Genomic DNA, 19,244 nt, shown 5'->3' with positions numbered 1-19,244 from the left:
AATGTTGGGAAGACCGAAGCCATTGTCTTTGGACCCTGTCACAAACTCCATTCCCTAGCCACTGACTCCATCCCTTTCCCTGGCCATGTTTGAGGCTGAACCAGACTGTTCACAACCTTTATGACATATTTGACCCTGAGCTGAGCTTCCAACCCCATATCCTCACCATCACCAAGACTGCGTACTTCTACCTCCGTAGCATCGCCTGTCTCCACCCCGCCTCATCTCATCTACTGCTATAACTGTCATCTATGGTTTTGTTACCTCTAAACTCGACAATTCCAATACTCTCCGGGCCAGCCTCCCACCTTCCACCCTCTTTAAACTTGATCTCATCCAAAACTCTGCTGCCCGTATCCTAACTTGCACCAATTCTCGTTCATCCATCACTCCTGTGTGTGCTGACCTACATTGGCTCTCAGTCCAGAAACTCCTTGATTTTAAATTTCACAGCCTTGTTTTCAAATCCCTCCATGGCCTTGCCCCTCCCTATCTCTGTAATCTTCTCCAGCCCTCTGAGATCTCTGCGCTCCTCCAATTCTGGCCTCTTGTGCATCCCGATTTTCTTTGCTCCATCCATGCCTTAAGCTGCCAAGGCCCTAAGCTCTGGAATTCCCTCCCTAAACCTCTCCACCTCTCTCTCCTCCTTTAAGATGTTCCTTAAAACCTACCTCTTTGACCAAGCTGCCCTAATATCTCCTTAAGTGGCTCAGTGTCAAATTTTGTTTAATAATTACTCCTGTGAAGCGCCTTGGGATGTTTTACTACGTTAAAGGAGTTATATACATGCAAGTTGCTGTTGTTATTGGTTGAGTTTAGCAGTTGAATTAGTTTATGTTTGCATTTTTATTCTAAGTTTCTGAACATCGCAACAATGTCCAAGCCTTATGAACTTTTCAGTACAAAGGCTGTAACTTTATCTCCAATATTCACACAACAGAATATTTGGAAAAAATGGATCATTTGAAAATAAGGGACAATGATGTGATTGCAGTCACATATCCAAAATTTGGTAAGAAAATACTATATTATTCCCCCCCCCCCCCAATTGTCTGACCTTTTTGTCCTCTGTGCTTCAGAATACAGTGATTATAATTGGATAGTTCAATGGAAGCCTGCAGCTCTCAAATATCTTGCTCAAGTCGGGACCAGCGGGAGCAGCGAGGAGGAGCTCGGGAGAAAACCCGGCGACCAGCGAGGCCCGAGACCAGTCGGGAGCAGTGTGGTGAGACCGGTATAAAAACCGGAGAGAGGCGAGGCCCGAGACCAGTCGGGACCAGCGGGAGCAGCGAGGAGGAGCTCGGGAGAAAACCCGGCGACCAGCGAGGCCCAAGACCAGTCGGGAGCAGTGTGGTGAGACCGGTATAAAAACCGGAGAGAGGCGAGGCCCGAGACCAGTCGGGACCAGCGGGAGCAGCGAGGAGGAGCTCGGGAGAAAACCCGGCGACCAGCGAGGCCCGAGACCAGTCGGGAGCAGTGTGGTGAGACCGGTATAAAAACCGGAGAGAGGCGAGGCCCGAGACCAGTCGGGACCAGCGGGAGCAGCGAGGAGGAGCTCGGGAGAAAACCCGGCGACCAGCGAGGCCCGAGACCAGTCGGGAGCAGTGTGGTGAGACCGGTATAAAAACCGGAGAGAGGCGAGGCCCGAGACCAGTCGGGACCAGCGGGAGCAGCGAGGAGGAGCTCGGGAGAAAACCCGGCGACCAGCGAGGCCCGAGACCAGTCGGGAGCAGTGTGGTGAGACCGGTATAAAAACCGGAGAGAGGCGAGGCCCGAGACCAGTCGGGACCAGCGGGAGCAGCGAGGAGGAGCTCGGGAGAAAACCCGGCGACCAGCGAGGCCCGAGACCAGTCGGGAGCAGTGTGGTGAGACCGGTATAAAAACCGGAGAGAGGCGAGGCTTACCAACTCAGCAGCGGGGAGAGAGGTAAAAAGTAATCAGTGTGTGACGTCACCAGGGAGCAGGTAGGTGATTGGTTGGTGAGTATTTCTCTTTTTTCAATACAAGCTTGAATTCTGTGGTGTTAAATTTCTGTGGTGTAGTGGGGATAGTTGGTAAATAAAGCGCCCTAGAGCATACCTGTAACTGGGGTATTGAATAAATTTTTAAAGAAATTAAAGGGGTAAGTCATGGCAGGAGAGTTCAGACCCGTGCTCTGCTCCTCCTGCTCTATGTGGGAAGTCAGGGATGCTGCCAGTGTCCCTGATGACCATGTGTGCAGGAAATGCATCCAGCTGCAGCTACTTGTAGACCGCATTGCGGCGCTCGAGCTGCGGGTGGATGAATTTTGGAGCATGCGCGATGCTGAAAGGCTCGTGGATAACACGTTTAGCGAGTTGTGCACGCCTCAGGGTAGGGCAGCACAGGGGGTGACCATCAGGCGGAGCAACAAAGGCAGGCAGGTAGTGCAGGGAACCCCTGCGGACATCCCCCTTTCAAACAAGTATACCGCTTTGGATACTGTTGAGGGGGATGACTCACCAGGGGAAGGCAGCAGCGGCCAACTTCCTGGCACTGGGGGTGCTCCTGCTGCCCAGGAAGGGGGGAAAAAGAGTGGGAGAGCAATAGTGGTAGGGGATTCTATAGTAAGGGGAACAGATAGGCGTTTCTGTAGCCGTAGACGTGAATCCAGGATGGTTTGTTGCCTCCCTGGTGCCAGGGTCAAGGATGTCACTGAGCGGCTGCAGGGCATTCTGGAGGGGGAGGGAGAACAGCCAGTGGTCGTGGTCCACATTGGTACCAACGACATAGGTAAAAAGAGGGATGAGGTCCTGCAGCAAGAATTTAGGGAGCTAGGTGAAGGATTAAGGAGCAGGACCTCAAAGGTTGTAATCTCTGGATTACTCCCGGTGCCACGTGCTAGTAAGTATAGGAATAGGAAGATAGAACAGATGAATGCGTGGCTAAAGGGATGGTGCAAGGGGGAGGGCTTTAGTTTCCTGGATCACTGGGTCTGCTTCTGGGAAAGGTGGGACTTGTACAAGTCGGACGGTTTACACCTGAACCAGGGGGGAACCAATATCCTTGCAGGGAGGTTTGCTAGCACTGCTGGGGAGGGTTTAAACTAACTTGGCAGGGGGTTGGGGTACAGAGTGGAGCTATAGTAGGGGGTGATTTACGGCCAAATACAGAGGGAAAAACAAGTCAGCTGGGAAGGCAGAGCAAATATGTGAAGGCAAAAGAGAATATGGCAGGGCTGGAAGGCATTTATTTTAATGCAAGGAGTCTTGCAAATAAGGTGGATGAACTGAAGTTGTTGTTGAACACATGGGAGTACGATATTGTTGCTATCACGGAGACATGGTTGAGGGAGGGTCAGGACTGGCAGCTCAATATTCCGGGGTATAGAATCTTCAGGCGAGACAGAGGGGGGTGTAAAAGGGGAGGGGGTGTTGCAATATTAATTAAGGAGTCAATTACTGCTGTAAGGAGGGATGATATATTAGCGGGTTCCTCGAATGAGGCCATATGGGTAGAACTTAAAAACAAAAAGGGGGCAAGCACTTTGCTGGGAGTGTACTATAGGCCCCCAAACAGTCAGGGGGAGATAGAGGAACAGATATGTAGGCAAATCTCCGAGAAGTGCGAAAATAATAGGGTAATAATAGTGGGGGATTTCAACTTCCCCAATATAAATTGGGACAGTCAGAGTGTGAAAGGCTTAGAGGGTGCAGAATTCTTAAAGTGCATCCAGGAGAGCTTTTTGAGCCAACATGTAGAAAGTCCTACAAGAGAGGGGGCGGTACTGGACCTAATTCTGGGGAATGTAGCCGGGCAAGTGGTGGAAGTGTCAGTAGGAGAGCATTTTGGCGACAGTGACCATAATTCGGTGAGATTTAAGGTGGTCATGGAAAAAGACAAAGACGGCCCGGAAATAAGGGTTCTAAATTGGGGGAAGGCCGATTTTAATATGATAAGGCAGGATCTGGCCAAAGTGGACTGGGAGCAGCTGCTTATAGGAAAATCCACATCAAAACAGTGGGAGACTTTCAGAAGGGAAATAGAGAGAGTACAACGCCAACATGTTCCTGTAAAGGTCAAGGGTGGGACCAACAAGCAAAGGGAACCTTGGATGACAAGGGATATACAAAAATGCATTAGAAATAAGAGGGGGGCTTTTGGCAGTTACAAAAGACTAAAGACAGAAGAAGCCCTAGAGGAGTATAAAAAGTGCAGGGGCATACTTAAAAAAGAAATTAGGAGGGCGAGGAGGGGCCATGAAATAACACTGGCGAGCAAAATAAAGGAAAATCCTAAGATGTTTTATAAGTATATTAAGGGCAAGAGGATAACCAGGGAAAGGGTAGGGCCCATTAGGGACCAAAGTGGCAATCTGTGTGTAGAGCCAGAGGATGTAGGCGGGGTTTTAAATGAATTTTTTGCATCTGTGTTCACTATGGAGAAAGACGATGCAGACATAGAAATCGGGCAAGGGGACTGTGACATACTTGAACATATTAGCATCGAGAGGGAGGAGGTGCTAGCGGTTTTAGCGGGCCAAAAAGTGGATAAATCCCCAGGCCCGGACGAGATGTATCCCAGGCTGCTGTGGGAGGCAAGGGAGGAGATTGCAGGGGCTCTGACACTAATTTTCAGAACCTCTCTGGCCACAGGGGATGTACCAGAGGACTGGAGAACAGCTAACGTAGTACCATTATTCAAGAAGGGTAGCAGGGATAAACCAGGGAATTACAGGCCAGTGAGTCTAACATCTGTGGTGGGGAAATTATTGGAAAAAATTCTGAGGGACAAAATTAATCTCCACTTGGAGAGGCAAGGATTAATCGGGGATAGTCAGCATGGCTTTGTTAAGGGTAAATCATGTCTAAAAAATCTGATCGAATTTTTCGAGGGGGTGACTAGTGGGGTGGATGAGGGAAATGCTGTGGATGTGGTGTACATGGACTTCAGTAAAGCTTTTGACAAAGTCCCGCATAGGAGACTGGTCAAGAAGGTAAGAGCCCATGGGATCCAGGGTGCCTTGGCGCGTTGGATCCTAAACTGGCTGAGTGGCAGGAGGCAGAGGGTGATGGTCGAAGGTTGCTTTTGTGACTGGAAGCCTGTGTCCAGTGGGGTACCTCAGGGATCGGTGCTGGGTCCCTTATTGTTTGTGATCTACATAAATGATTTGGATGAAAATGTAAAAGGTATGATCAGTAAGTTCGCAGATGACACGAAAATTGGTGGGGTGGTAAATTGCGAGGAGGAAAGCCTCCGGCTACAGGACGATATAAACGGGTTGGTCAGATGGGCGGAAAAGTGGCAAATGGAATTTAACCCTGAAAAGTGCGAGGTGATGCATTTTGGACGGACAAATAAGGCAAGGGAATACACAATGAGTGGTAGGACCCTAGGAAGTACAGAGGGTCAGAGGGACCTTGGTGTACATGTACATAGATCCCTGAAGGCAGCGGAGCAGGTAGATAAGGTGGTTAAAAAGGCATATGGGATACTTGCCTTCATTAGCCGAGGCATAGAATATAAGAGCAGGGAGGTTATGATGGAGCTATACAAAACACTGGTGAGGCCACAGCTGGAGTACTGTGTGCAGTTCTGGTCGCCTCAGTATAGGAAGGATGTGATTGCTTTGGAGAGGGTGCAGAGAAGATTCACCAGGATGTTACCTGGGATGGAGCGCCTCAGCTATGAAGAGAGGCTGGACAGGCTGGAGTTGTTTTCCTTGGAGCAGAGAAGGCTGAGGGGGGACCTGATTGAGGTGTACAAAATAATGAGGGGCATAGATAGGGTAGATAAAGAGGAACTTTTCCCCTTAGTGGGGGGGTCAATAACAAGGGGGCATAGATTCAGGGTAAGGGGCAGGAGATTTAGAGGGGATTTGAGGAGGAACTTTTTCACCCAGAGGGTGGTTGGAATGTGGAACTCAATGCCTAAAAGGGTGGTGGAGGCAGGAACCCTCACAACATTCAAGAAGCATTTGGATGAGCACTTGAAATGCCATTGCATACAAGGCTATGGACCAAATGCTGGAAAATGGGATTAGACTGGACAGGGATGGATGGGCGGCGCAGACACGATGGGCCGAAGGGCCTCTTTCTGTGCTGTAAAACTCTATGACTCTATGACTCTAAGTCATCAGTCTTCATGTGTGATAGTAGTAAAATGAAAACTATTCCATTATGGAGGATCAGAGCTGAGCCTAATCCTGTTTTCACTTCTTCATGTGTTTCACCAGGGATCACTGGGTAACTAATCAAGAGTGAGAATTTGGGCTGATTTATTTTTCTCCCTAGGTTTCTGAATTTCCTAAATTCAAATCTGATATATATGTAAATAATAAATAGGAGTTAAGGAAATAATAAAACAAAGAGTTAATAAGCAAAACACAAGGCTAATTAGCTACAAATTAATCTGAAATCCAGCTAAATCCAAATATCTAAATATAATCTAGACCTCAAGCATTATATTTAGAACTAAAATAATACGAATAAATTAAAAAAACTAGAAATGGCTATGTGTCGGGACTGCAGTATGTGGGATTTTGTGGACAGCAAGACTGTCCCGGATTGCCACATCTGCAGTAAATGTCTCTGGCTTGAGAGACTCCTGCTTAGAGTCTTTGAGCTTCAGTGCGAGTTAGAGCCACTCTGACACATAAGGGAAGGGGAGGAATTTTTGGATAGTTTTCTCCAGAGTACTTCAGAGGAAAGCACAGGTGCAGAAAGGGGCGAGTGTGACTGGTAGTCAGCAAGGTAAGGAGAACCAAGGGGAGACAGAGAAGGAGGTCCCGCAGACACTGGTCTTGTCCAACAGGTACAATGTACTTGCTACCTGTGAGGATAAGGATGCAGGCTGCGGGATGGACAGCCAGAACGCTAACCATGGCACAATGGAGCAGGAGGCAGTCCTAGGGTGTGTTGGGGGTGGGGAGGGGGTGTGGGGGAGGGGGTGGGTGAGTGGGGTGGAGGTGGTGGTGGTGGGAGAGCAGAATAGAAAGGTTGTAGTCATAGAGGATTCAATAATTAGCAGGATAGATATCGTCCTCTACAGTTGCGACCGAGAGTCCAGAGGGTGTGTTGCCTACCTGATACAAAGGTAAAGGATATCTCAGAGCAACTGGAGAGAAACTTGAGTTGTCATGGTCCATGTCAGGACTAATGGTATAGGGAAGAAAAGGAGGAGGTCCTGCCAAGGGAATATCAGAAGTAAGGGAATATCAGAAGTTAGGAACTAAATTTAAAAAACAGGACCACAGGTTGTAATCTTGGGAAGACTACCCGAGCCACGTGCTAATTGACAGAGGGATAACCAGATCGGGAAGGTGAATGCGTGGCTGAAAGACTGGTGTGGGAAGGAGAGGTTCCATTTCATGGGGCACTGGCACCAGTAGTGGGACAGGAAGGAGCTGTACCGCTGGGACGGGCTCCACCTGAACTGAAGTGGGGCCAGTGTCCTAGTGGAAAGGATAAATAGGGCTGTCAATAGGACTTTAAACTAGTAAGATGGAGAAACAGATCTGGTGAAAATAACATAAATCTGAAGATAAAAGAAATAGGAGATTAGAGTAAAGGGTAGAGCAAGGTAAGGAACAAGGGCAACATAAACAGTCAGGGAACAAATAGGGCTAGATTTTCAGTAGCTTGCGCCAGCAGTTAGCGCCTTAAGAGAAGTGATTTCCGGGCGCTATGCGTGTAGCGCCCGGGCGCAGCGCAGTTTGCGCTCCGCCCCAAATTAAGTTGCCCGTTAGCGCCGGCGCAAAGTTTAGCGCCCGCCCGGATGCGCGTGCAGAAAATGACATCACATCCTCGTGCAACGCCCTTTGGCCGCCCCGATTGCAAACTTCAGTCGGACCGCCCCATTGTGCGGCGGGCGGCCGGAACGTTTGGAAAAAGGAACGCAACACAACCAGCGCGGGCCCCGGGGGGCGCTAATTAAAGGGAACGTCCTCTCCAGTATAAAGGCCATCCTTTTTTCAGAAAACAGTCTTGTGCAACGCATTTCTGGAGACACAACAAGGAGGATAGCTAACTGGTTTCAAGCAGCAAGAGCCAGGTATTTTTGGACTCAGGCAACAGCGCTGCAAGTGGCCATTTGGAAATTAGAGTGTTTGCCAGGATTTGATGGGGGTTGCATGGGGTGCCAACGCGGAGCTGCAGCTCCATGTCCGTAGGGCTCGCAGACGCATTGTGAGAGGGGCAGCCCTGGCTAGAGGCAGAGGGGGCTACAGGCGTCGGCCACGTAGGCCTTACCCAGTCAGGCTATACCGCCAGCAGCGCTCCTACCTAAACATGAGTGCCGCGCGATGTGTTAAAAGGCTCCGATTCCGAAAGGGGGTGATTGCAGAGATCTGCCACCTGCTTCGCCGAGATCTGCGGCCAAAGCTCAGGTGCAGGACGTCTCTGTCGGTGGAAGTGAAGGTGACAGTGGCATTGAACTTCTATGCCACCGGCTCCTTCCAATACGCTGCTGGGGACATAGCAAACATCTCCCAGTACGGCGCGCATCGCTGCATCCGCCAGGTGACCGAAGCACTGTTCAGAAGGAGAAGCCAATTCATCTCCTTCCCCATGGCCCTGGAGAGCCAGCATCAGCGCGCATTGGGATTTTCCAGACTCGGGGAATTCCCCTTGGTGCAGGGCGCCATTGACTGTACGCATGTGGCTTTGCGGGCCCCTCTGGAGCATGGCGAGCAGTATCGCAACAGGAAGGGCTACCATTCTCTGAATGTGCAGCTGGTCTGTGACCACAAGCAGCGCATCATGGCAGTCAATGCCAGCTTCCCAGGCAGCAGCCACGATGCCTTTATCCTGCGGCAGAGTACTGTGCATGACATGTTCCAGGCACAGCCTCCCCCAAGAGGATGGCTACTCGGGGACAAAGGCTATCCTTTGTGCACCTGGCTCATGACCCCGCTCCGCGCGCCCAGGACTGCTGCTGAAGAGGCCTACAACGAGAGCCATCAAACCACCCGCAACATCATCGAGCTAACTATTGGGGTCCTCAAGCAGCGGTTCCGCTGCCTTGATCGCTCCGGAGGAGCTCTCCAGTATTCGCCGGACCGGGTCTCCCAATTTGTGGTGGTTTGCTGCATGCTACACAACCTGGCTATCCGCAGGACTCAGGCACTGCCACCTGACGTTGGACCAGCACCTCAGGAGGAGGAGCAGGAGGAGCATGAGGAGGAGGAGGAGGAGGAGGAGGAGGAGCAGGAGTACGTTCCCAGGAGGGAGCGACCAGGGCCAAGGGCCGCACGACGCCACCTTATTACACGGTACTTCTAAGCCCCCTGTCAGGGAATGGCCAGGGGCCATGAGGGAAGATGAATGCAGCCGCTCCGCAAGCCCTCAGCCGGCGAAGCCAACAAACACTAAGAAGAACAACCATGGAGACTGCATGAATAAAGATAATTTTTTATTACACAAAAATGAAAAGCCCTTCCCACATGAATCCCCAAAAACAATAAACGGGCCCCACAAAAAGCCCAACAAACGACTCACTCCCACAAACTGGGGAGGAGCCACTCCACCTTTATTGAAACCGGGCCTCAACGTCGGCCTAACGCAAAATAAAAGCCCTCCAAAAGCACAACCATGGGCAAAATAAAGATGGCCACCGCCATATTAAAGGAAAGCTGGCCACACCCTCTACTGAGTGGCCCGCGAGGGCGAGACCTTGGCCAGCATTTTGCCTCCCCTGCCCTGCCTGCTGCTCCTTCGCAAGCTCTGCCCAGTGGCTGCTGCGAGGCTGGGGGAAGGCGCCTGAGGCTCAGATGCCCTTCCGCCAGATGCCGCTGGGGGGCGGCCTACACGGCGTTTGGGCCTCGAGGGGCCGTCTGCTGAGTGGCGCACCTGAGCCTGGCCACCATCAGCTGCAGCCGCTTGCCGTCGACGCCCCAGAGGGGGAATGGCGGCGACGGATGGCGCAATGTGGGCCAGCTGGCGTCTGGGATGCGCTGGCTGGTGCTGTGGCGCGGTGGCACTCGGCCGGGCCCGTACTGCAGGATCCGCAGCAATCAGCCGACGGCCGGCTTGCTGGGATGGTCCAGCGCGGCGCCTGCCCTGGCGATGCCTGCCTGAGACAGCGCATGTGGCAGCAGTGAGTGGCCCTGTGGTCCTGGTGTGCGCGCACATCACATCCGCCAGGGTCTTGACGGCATCAGTTAGCATGCGGCCAGTCGCGGCAGTTGCTGCCCCGAACTCGCGCACACTGGTCGCCAGCGACTCGATGGCCTCAGGCATGCACCCCACCACGCTCATGAGCTCCGTGTGGTGCCGGTCCGAGTCGTCGGCCATCTGATCGAGCTTCCGCACCTCCTCCGAAGTGAAGGTGTCCGGACTGGAGTCGCGACTCTCCCGCTGGGGAGGAGGGGGCCGAACTAGGGGACCCTTGCCGCGTTGGTGACGGCGAGTGTGCCGAGCAGCAGCACTCCCCTCTGATCCTTCCCCCCTTTGGGGGGAAGGCCGCGGGCCACGCGCACGGCTGCTGGGTGGCTGGACGCCACTGGTCCCAGAAGCTGCATTGCCCTGCGACAGTTCCTCCAGGCACTCGTCCAGTGAGGAGGTGTCAAGCATTTCCTCCTCTCCTGCGGGATGTGACTGTTCCCCCGAAGGTCCGGCTTGCTCCTCCTCCTCCTCCTGGTTGGAGGTGCTGTCACTGGCAGCCTCAGGGTCCTGGTCGTCACCAGCTGAAAGCAGGAATGCACAAGAGTAGCTTCAGAGTGAGGAGACGGCATCAGCGAGGGAGTTAGGACTGGTGGGATTCAGCGCATTGGTGGGACAGTGGCAAAGGAGGTAGCTCGGATGGGCCAGTGCGACGCGAGAGGGCCAAAAGGCGAGGTCCTTACCATTGCCGGGCAGTGGAGGGTCGGATACACCGCACGCTGTGGGGACAATCACACGGGCTCCCATGAGCACACACACGCGCTCCTCCAGCCGAGTGAGCTTCTGCAGCTTGGCGCGGCCACCCCTGGCACGGGCCTGGCGATTAAACGCTACTTTAGCCTGCAAGAGAAAGGACGGGCTGTAAGTGCGCAGTGAAGCCCTGATGTAGTGTGCACTGCCTCCCATGGTGGAATAGCTTGGACAGAGTGAAGCCCTGATGTAGTGTGCACTGCCTCCCATGGTGGAATAGCTTGGACAGAGTGAAGCCCTGATGTAGTGTGCACTGCCTCCCATGGTGGAATAGCTTGGACAGAGTGAAGCCCTGATGTAGTGTGCACTGCCTCCCATGGTGGAATAGCTTGGACAGAGTGAAGCCCTGATGTACTGTCCACTGCCTCCCATGGTGGAATAGCTTGGCCAAAGTGTAGAGTGCCGAATGGCCATTTGATGCTCATGACTGTCCCAATGCTGCTGGCTGAGGGCTGGCCAAAAGGACTTTCAGGTCCCTTTGCCCATCATGTCAGGTGTACATGCAAGAATGAGGAGGAGACTGGAAAGGCTACTCACCCTCACAATCCTGGTCAGATCGTTGTATTTCTTACGGCATTGTTTGTGGGTCCTGGGGGCCTCGCCGGTGAACGTCACCCTCTGGGCGATCTGCTTCCAGGCTTTGGTGTAGTCGTGGTGGGTTGGATTCCTCCCACTCTCTGGAAACAAGATCTTGCGCCTCACCTCCAGAGCTGTGACCATTATGTCCAGATCACCCTCTGAGAAGCGCAGGGCACGCTGACGGGCCTTCTCTGGCGTTGCCATGACTCCCTGGGGCTGAGCAGTAGTGTTGAGGCCTCTTTGCAAGGCTGCAGTGTGCAGGGCGTGGCAGCAGACCAATTTGTCCCTTCCCCCTTTAAGAGCTGGTCGGCACCACGGGGTCTGCTGTCAGTGCAAAAATGACCGCACCCGTGCTGCGCCCCGCCTGGGCGCTATCCCTCTGGACCGCCGGCTTAGCGCCTAAAGAGAGTAGTGGAACGCCTCTTTTAGCGCTCCACCAACCTCTTAGGGCGAAGCCACTGAATTCCCGGCAACGGGGCGCTACTTTGGGGCGGGCGCTAACTTCGGGCGGGCGCTAAAGCTAGCGCCCCAAAACTGCCTATACTGAAAATCTAGCCCATACAGTTTTAAAACAGAAGTATAAAGGGACTGTTAACAATAAAGTAAAAGGAACAACTATTAAAGATGAATTAAACTGCTTGTACAGCAATGTACACAGCATCCAAAATAAAACGGGGGAACTGGAGGTGATAATTCGTAGTGAAGAACCAGATTAGGAGGAATAACGTGAAACATGGCTACATAAAGAACAGGATTAACAACTAAATATTGCATGTTATATAACATAATCTGAAAGGACAGGGACAGTAAAAAGGGTTGGGGTAGCGGTACTAATGAGAGATAACATAAGGGCAGTAGAAAAAAGGGACATAACTAACAAAAGGTTAGAAACAGAATCCATATGGATTGAAATAAGAGAGGAGAAGGGATCGATCATGCTAACAATACTACAGATCACCTAATAGTGGAAAGGAGGTGGAGGAAGAAATATGTAACCAAATATGTGAAATGAGTAAAGGACATAGAATAATATTCATGGGAGACTTCAACTACCCCCAAATAAACTGGCAAGAAGAGGTAGCAAAAGGGATACAGGGAATAGAGTTTTTATAATGTGTTCACAACTTCTTTCTTACCCAGTATGTAAAAGGCGCAACAGAGAGGGAGCACTACTGGATCTAGTGATGGGAAATGAACCAGAACAAATAAGGGAAGTAAGCATAGGGGAATATCTAGGCAATAGCAATCACAACATAATAAGGTTTAAGATAAGGATTGAGAAGGACATAAGTAAGGCAAAGACCAATAGTAATAAATTGGGAAAAAAGTTGATTTTAATGGGCTGAGAATGGAACTAGGGAAAATAAACTGGAAAAATTTACTGACAAACAATGAAATAGAACAGCATTGGGAAACATTTAAAATGGTGATCAATAGAGTCCAGGAGAAATATATCCTACTAAAAAGCAAGAACAAACTAACCAGTAATGACACACCATGGATGAATAAAGAAATAAGGGCAAAATTGAAACTAAAGAAAATGGCATACATTAAGTACATAGACGACAAAGGAAAGGATGACAAAAAGGAATACAAAAAGCTTGGGAAAGAATTCACAAAAACAATTGGGAAGGCAAAGAGAAACTACAAAATTAAATTATCAAGGAATATAAAAGTAAATATTCTACAGACACATAAATAGCAAAAGAAAATCAGGATAGGGATAGGGCCATTAAGGGATACACATGATAAAATCACAGGTAATGACAGCGAAATAGCAGAAATATTAAATAATGACATTGCCTCAGTATTTACCAGGGAGACTAACATGATGGCTACAACATTAGAAGAAGAGATTAAAATGTTAACTTTGGTTAATGGAGAACTGAGTGAACCTATTTGGAACTGTTGTGATTTGAAACCCTACATTGTGTATTGATTGGTTGAGACTGACTAACCGAAAAGTTTTAGGTCCACAACTGAAAATTTGAAAAATGCAGCATAGATTTATTTTTTGTTGGAGGAATAAACGGATTACAAACTGGTTTACATAAATATTCACTTCGCAGATTTTCAGATGACTTCTGGAAACTTGATGAGGGCTGAAAGCAACTAATGATTCTGCCATTGAATTTCTTTAATGTAATATGTTGAAGGTTGTAATTCTAGGATCTGTTCTGCAGCCATCTTTTTTACAATCTTTTCATATTTCTATCACACACCAGGTACTGTATGGATGCAACAGATTTTGAGTTTAATTTATTCTGATGGTGACCCAGCTGCCGTAGAAAGCAAACCAACAATAGAACGTGTTCCTTGGCTTGAGGTTCCATTCTTAAATTTTCCAGAACGCCCAAAACCTCGCTTGTGTGTCACACATTTGCCCTACCATTTAATTCCAAAGGGTTTGAAAAAAGAAAATGGAAAAGTAAGGACATCTCTTATTGCTTTAAATTTTTCTTTGCTCTCTTGTTCTTATTTTTTCTTTTTTTCTGTATCCTTTTACATTATTCGTGGGTGTTTCCTCTGTATATTCTGGGGTGCTATTTTCTGCTTGAGCATGTGGCTGGATGGCTACTAATAGATTGAGGCGGTTACAATATAAAGATATGTGATGAGGAGCTGTTGATTATGATTTATACACCCTTAGTGTTAGGGGGATTAAATACGTGGGGTTACGGGGATAGGGTGGGATATGTGTTGGTGTAGGGGTTACGGGGATCGGGTGGGATATGTGTCGGTGCAGGCTCGATGGGCCGAAATGGCCTCTATCTGCACTGTGGGGTTTCTGTGATTCTGTGATTCTGTGATAAGTGGTTTGAACTGATAATGAATGAGTACCAAAATCACAAGTGAGTTACAGTCAGTGTTACAAGTAGGATAAAGATCATATTCCACAACTTGTTATGGAGGTAATTTTCCGAGGCTCCCTGCCACCATCACATACTCAGAAAATTACCCTCTATGGGATAGATCTTGACTTTGTGGGATAGTGTAAAATGGGGGGATAGCGAGGCAGCAGCACGTTTTACATCTTTCCCCATTTTAATTTTAATTCAAGTCAATAGAAGTAAAATCGAGAGATGTATAACGGGTTGCCAACTCGCTATCACCCGTTTTACACTATTCCACAAAATCAAGATCCGCCCAAATGTGTTCTGAATCAGCACTCCCGGCAGAGAACTTAAGTTAATGGGTGAAATATTGCATGTAGCATGCTGACATCCACCGTGAATTCCCATAGTTGCATAAAGCATGTGCCAGTAGCACTATTTTGTAAAATGTACCCCGATACATTAGGTAAGTAATTAAAATTATATAAATGTAAATTTAAAATTAATTGAAATGGGAACTAAGCTGATACATGGACTGTGCTGTGAAATCAATATTCAGCTTTTTATTTTAACCTTTCTCAGTGGCCCAGCTGTCATTCATTATGATGTCAATTCTATGAACTACGAAATCAAATCATAGTAATGGCATCATTAGGGATTGCATACTATAAAAGAAAAAAGAAAGTCTTGCATTTATATAGCGCCTTTCACAACCACCGGATGTCTCAAAGCGCTTTACAGCCAATGAAGTATTTTTGAAGTGGAGTTATTGTTGTAATGTAAGGCGAGTGTGCTACCCACTGAGCCACAGCTGACACTATATCAGAAATTATTGGTTTTTCAATGTCAAATGAGCATTGCCCAGATCTATTACTGTCTTAAAGTGTGCTACACATGAATGTATACTGTGCACTTAACAGATTTTCAGCAGTTAAGGCTTTAAAAAAACTTTACTTAGAGAAGAAATTTCAAAGTGATGGAGCAGTGCTGTAAGTCTCCTAAGCTGCTTATAAATCATGTCATAACATTTCTGCAGGGGCAGGGTTGATAAGGAAGTACTCACTTGGTAATTTCTTTTCACGACTGTTCCTTTCAGAATTAGGGACAATGGCCCCAATATTAACGCAAAGACGGGTTCCGAGCCTGTGGGGGAGGGGGGAAATTGCGTGCACGAAACCCGGAAGAAAAGTTATCAGGTTGGAATGTCCGATTTCAACTTCATTGCCTAATTAAATTTTTCCTTTTAGGTTTCGCACCTCCAAGCTGCGACAGCAGGCATGATGTGCACCCACATGACGTGATCTCAACTTGACAATTTAAAGGGCCAATTCAGAAAGGCCCTTGGAGAAGCTAAGAGATTTTGGAAAGAGACGGTGAGAGTTAGTGAATCTGAATACAGGATGAGCAAGGCCAGCACCCAGATTTAATGATGCTTCCCTTGAATTACTGCTGGGTGCAGTCAGAAGCAGGCGGGAGATAATTTTCCCAGCAATGGAAGGAAGAACCCTGCTTCTCTCACCAAGAAGGCATGGTTGGAAGTGGCTGAGGAGGTGAGCAACAGGACCATTGTGCCCCGGTCTTGGATGCAATGGAAGAAGCGGTTTAATGACCTAACCAGGTCAGGAGAAGTGAGTGCAGTTGCAGATTCACCTACATTTTGTGGTATACAAGACCTTACCCCTTCCTCAATCTGTCTTGCCAAGCGTATTCCATCACATCACTCCTCACACCCACTTAAGTTTCAGCAGCATCCATCCTTCACTTTCTATGCATTTCCTCACCTCCTCAATCTGGAATGTTGGATGGCCGCAGTATAAAAGCATCATGACAGCTCCCAGGGCTACTGGCGCACACCTACATGAACCTCACCTTGTGATTTTACCCCAGCTATACATTGATGGAATGAAATCCCTTGCAGTTGATAAAAATTCCTGGTTCAGCTGGTGGTCCTCAGATTGCCATATGGGAAGCCAGCCAGAGAAGCAAATCCGACAGCCTGTTCATTCTGGCTATTGACATTCCAGGGGACGTTAACCTAAGTTGATGCCTAGGCAAACAACCCATCCATGACCTGTATACATTTATGTGCAGCCGACTGTGAGACTCTCGAGATGGCTCTGGTGGCGCACTGGAAGGAGCCAGGCGCAAAGAAATTGAGGACGGTGGTGACTTTGACAATGACGGGCAATGCGTGGTCACCAGGTCAAGCAGGGATCAGCACTTCTTGAAAGAGGCTGCAGATGTCTGCGACCACCTGCCATATCAATTTGCGCCTGCAGAAGCACTGCTCTTCAGATAGGTCAAGGAAGCTGCGCCTCTGTCCATACACTCTCTCACATGGGTAGTGCCTCCTGTGACCTTGGCCTCTCTGTTGCTCTCCTCTCTGCTGTTCTCCACTCTGTTCTCCAGATCTGTGTTGTGCAGATCTGTGTTGTGTATGTCTCTGTTGTGGACATCTCTCTTTTGTATCTCTCTCTTGTGCATCTGCAGATCCCACAACAGCACGACCTTGCTGCTGTGGATGGGGGTTGTCTTCCTCGTCCAATTGAGGGGAAAATTGAGGGGAAGTACCTTTGTTCAAAGTACTCCCCTTAGACAGGTAATTTCATGCTGCTAATTCCAATTAACAGGACTGCTAACAGTTAAAAGCAACAAATTAATAGGAAATTTGTTTTGACAGCTTTACTATTTCATTGTATAATTTCAAATATAACAAAGCTATGAAATAAGTGTAAACAGTTACATGTAATCAAGAGCTTCTAATAATAGAATACAAATGTACTCAATACAAATTCTTATATTTTTACGATTACACATTCAACTGATCTGATATTTTACATGCAGGTTATTTATGTTGCTCGAAATCCAAAGGATGTTGCTGTATCACTTTCAAAATTATATCACCGTCTTGGATGCACCATCGAGTTTTGAAGACTTACTTGAGAAATTCATAGATGGCAAAGGTAAATATTTAGCATTTACCAATCATGTATTTTAATCCTTGCCATTTCTTTGTTTTCATCATGTTTCAGCTCACTTTGACAATAGACTTTCCGTCCTATGAACCGATCGTGGATCCCTGTGATTCACATTGCGCGTACCTCTCTCTTACTTCCTTAGTCCGTGATCTGATGAGTGCCTCTTTTATTGCCCATCAGTGCCAAATTGTTAGAGTAGTGAAAATAATTTGGAAGCAACTTACTAGCATTCAGAGGGAGTGCCCCACATCCTTTACGCTTTCAAGGTTGAACAATTCAGCCATTTTCATCACTGAGGGTATGAGCTCCTTCAGTTGTTGGTTTCCTGTCCTGTCAGTCCTCTTCTTTGGCAGGTGAATGTAGTCCTTTGCTCGGCTTGAACTTTTTCATGCATTCTTTTGTGTACCTCCTGCCAGTTGTCCCCATATCTTCTGATCACATTCAACTTCTAGGTGATCTGTGGTCAGGCTTCTGGACTGATCATCAGATTAGAGAATTACTGACCCTTCACTGCTAAAGATTATAGTACTCTTAGACAGCAACTTGTCTAATTTCAGTCACAATTGTCAGCTTTGTTATTTGTATTACTACATGGTTTATCACAGAGGTCAATGGCTTTACTTCAGGTTTCTACAGGTGTTTAACTTTGATTATAACAACAACAACTTGCATTTATATAGCGCCTTTAGCATAGTAAAATGTTCCAAGGCATTTCACAGGAGCGATTATCAAACAACGTTTGACACTGATCCACACAAGGAGATATTAGGACAGGTGGCCAAAAGCTTGATCAAAGAGGTAAGTCTTCAGGAGCATCTTAAAGGAGGAGAGCGTGGCGGAGAGGTTTTGCGAGGGAATTCCAGAGTTTAGGGCCTAGGCAGCTGAAGGTACGGCTGCCAATGGTGGAGCAATTAAAATCAGGGATGCGCAAGAGGCCAAAATTGGAGGAGTGCAGAGATCTTAGAGGGTTGTAGGGCTGGAGGAGGTTACAGAGATTCGGAGGAACAAGACCATGGAGGGATTTGAAAACAAGGATGAGAATTTTAAAATTCTTTATATACAATCTCTGAAGATTGGGTGGCTTGCATATTACTAAATTCAGGTCAACCAGAAATGATGCATGATTGGCTCTCTACGCATTTGATATCAGATCATTCTTTACTATACAGAGTACATGGCTTGTGCCAGGACCTTAGCAGGACCAAAGGGTCTGTGGAGATTCTATGTGCAGCTTAAAAATCGAAGAGCATACATGGGCTTCAAGTTTGCAAAGATATTCAGCACCCCTCCCATTCCTTCACCCGCCTTCCCTCCACTTCCCCACCCCCACTAGGGCCTTCTGGCTGCTGCCCTCCATGCCAATAACCCAGGACAGAAGAATTGTAGGAACTTTTCCTTCTACAGGTGCAGTGCACCTCAAGTACACTGCACACAGCAAATGTCTAAAGAGGAAATTTAAGTCTGATGCTTATTGCATTGCTAAAACTGGCCATGACTTTCAATTTCATTTGCCATTTGATATCATGCAAATGTTTTCTCTAACAGTGATTTACAGCTATTGGATTGACCACATCCATGACTGGTACACCCACAGGGATGAATTCAACATCCTATTTGTGACCTATGAGTAAATGAAGAAGGTAATCAGTTTAATGTTTTTTTTATTGACGAACCCAGAAAAGCTAAGCCCATATTTCAGGTAAAGCAGTAAGTAGTGACTAGGTTTTGTCAAGATTGAGTTTTAAAAGTTTAAAGATTGTATGAGAATGGAAAGACTGAGTGAGATAGTCCCATTTTTTTAAAGTCCTGGGGAAGAAGGCGACTGATTTTCTTTAGCATTATGTCCCACGTGTGTCTATTTCGAGCACAGAGAGCAGAGGGAAAAAGGGGCGGAGATCCCTTGCAGCTGGTCTCTGTCCGTTTTTGATTCACCCATGCTCCTGGTTGGCTGAAACAGGTAATCACTATTCAAATGCGCTGGAAAT

The 19,244-nt window shown here is 48.1% G+C and overlaps 1 pseudogene across 1 annotated transcript in view; it reads left to right on the top strand.

Moving 5' to 3' along the window:
* The first annotated feature begins 874 nt into the window (after window positions 1-874).
* The window catches only part of LOC147112771 (amine sulfotransferase-like), a 43,013-nt pseudogene continuing 24,643 nt past the window's right edge, over window positions 875-19,244 (top strand). Inside the window, exons 1-4 of the transcript XR_015079643.1 lie at window positions 875-1,012; window positions 13,673-13,875; window positions 17,126-17,244; window positions 18,805-18,899. The product of XR_015079643.1 is annotated as an amine sulfotransferase-like (transcript). The remainder of the gene's footprint in view (window positions 1,013-13,672; window positions 13,876-17,125; window positions 17,245-18,804; window positions 18,900-19,244) is intronic.

The sequence above is a fragment of the Somniosus microcephalus genome, chromosome 9 (genome assembly GCF_052327205.1).
Source record: "Somniosus microcephalus isolate GS21.2 chromosome 9, FLI_Smic_1.0, whole genome shotgun sequence".
In the NCBI taxonomy this organism is placed as follows: Eukaryota; Metazoa; Chordata; class Chondrichthyes; order Squaliformes; family Somniosidae; genus Somniosus; species Somniosus microcephalus.
This window is presented reverse-complemented; position numbering and strand designations above follow the sequence as displayed.